The sequence below is a fragment of the Austrofundulus limnaeus genome, unplaced genomic scaffold (assembly GCF_001266775.1).
Source record: "Austrofundulus limnaeus strain Quisiro unplaced genomic scaffold, Austrofundulus_limnaeus-1.0 Scaffold338, whole genome shotgun sequence".
Lineage (NCBI taxonomy): Eukaryota > Metazoa > Chordata > Actinopteri > Cyprinodontiformes > Rivulidae > Austrofundulus > Austrofundulus limnaeus.
This window is the reverse complement of record NW_013952740.1, coordinates 603,274-605,352: the sequence shown is the minus strand read 5'-3', so window position 1 is coordinate 605,352 and position 2,079 is coordinate 603,274.

Here is a 2,079-nt window from a genome sequence, read left to right as displayed (position 1 = left end):
TACTTGGACTTAGCGTGCATTGTTTAAGTGTTCCCTTTATTTTTTGAGCAGTGTATCTTTAATCAGGAGAGTATGCAACTAAAACATAAATATAAAAAAAACATTTGATGCATTGCACCAGATTTAGCCTAAGGGTAATTTACATCTGATGTTACAGTGATTTGCAAAAGTATTCATACCCCTTGAACTTTTCCATATTTTGTCACATTGCAACCACAAACAAATATAATTCATTGGAATTTGATGTTAAAAACCAAAACAAAGTGGTTTACAGCAAACCTAAACACCACAGAAGACTCTTCACAAGAAGAACTGAAAAGTCTGCAGGAAGTAGTGACTTTTTTTTTTACAAAACAAAGACATTCACATTCAACATGAGGACAATTCCATCTGTCACACCTTACCTGCTAAATCACAAAAAATCATACCATCCATCATTGTCAGGTTCATTAGCAGGAAAGCAAGAAATAATGCACACAAAAAACTGAAGCGAATAAATATATTAATGATAAAATATATTAATGAACATCTAACAAAAAATGGAAACATTGCAGGTTAGGCAAGGTTATTGAAAAAACAAAACAAAAAAAGATGATAGCTATTTGGACAAGAAATGGAAACATCTGGGTCAGAACAAAGGAAGYGTCTCAGGCTAAAATAATAAGAGTTAAAGGATTTAGAAGGACTTAAATAACTTCACGAAAGATAAATAAGAAAAACGTAAGTGACTAAATAAAAAGWGACTGAAACTTGACACAAAAGTAGTAAAGCAAACAGACAAATGGAGTTTAGATGAAAGTTCAACTCTGYAAGAKTAATCTACCTCATCTGCTCCATCCAGTCGCCGCATCACYAGCCCATCCWCATCCAATCAGCATCTGACAGTCAGTGGAGAAAAGCGTCCTCTCCAGTCGCTCCGTCTGCTTGCCAGCTAAACGCAGAMGTGTCAAATGTATCCACATTCATTACTTAAGTAGAAGTATAGATACTAGGGTTTAAAAATCCTTTTTTGGAAGTAAAAGTATCAACTTAAGCTTTTTACTCAAGTAAAAGTATAAAAGTACTGGTTTTAAAACTACTTKAAGRATAAAAGTAAAACTAATGTACACTTWAAAAAGGGTTTTATTGTGCTGTGATTTCCAGCCAGGGGTAKGTGTACCCCTAAGTGTACGCGGAAAAATTTCCCAGGTGTGTAAAAAATAAATATCGTAGGGCCCTATGATTTCCACAATGCAGAAAATATAGACAGAATCACGGAATTAACAGAAAATGAAATCCAGTATAAAACCCAGCATCTCACGGAATTTGTTCATTTGGGCGAGTTTCTGATGTATTTTGGACGCTGCTGCTTTTTTCACCTGCCATTACCTGGTTTATTTATTTAATTACTTATTCACTTTCAAAGTAACGTTTTAATCTTTGTTTAATTTGAGTTGAAAAGTATAAAATGTCGGAGATTTAAATGTTCTAAGGGGTTAAATAAATAATTTTCATTTAATAATCACTTGTAGTACATTATAGTTTTGGATAATCATCATTACATGTTTCTGAGGGGGTACTAGTAGTATGACAAAAAGGCTCAGGAGGTATACAAGTGTAAAAAAATTGGGAAACACTGCTATAGTGCCCCCCCCCCCCCTTGTGATTTGTGTCATACAGGTGTGATGGAGTGAGTTCAATTCAATGGGATGTCAGAATGGTTTATATTTACACTTCTCATCAATCAAACTCACTCTATCCATGGGCTCCATTTTTCTGGATACATTTCTATTGATATATTTCTGAACAATGAAAAGATGGAATAAAATCAAGTCAAAGTTAAATAGAAATAAAATACTTTCTGCATTTTTAAAAAGTATTTTTATTTTTATTTTTTTTGTACAAAAATGTAGTGTCATCTGCAAATAAAACACATTTAAACAACKCTGACATGTTCACCCATTGGCGGCTGGTCACAAGAGGGTTCTAGGGCCCCACCACATTTTTTTGGGACAGAAAAAATATAAAAAAGAAATAAAGTAAAATATTTAGTAGAAATATCTATATATATGGGCTATTCAACTGGCGGCCCGCGGGCCG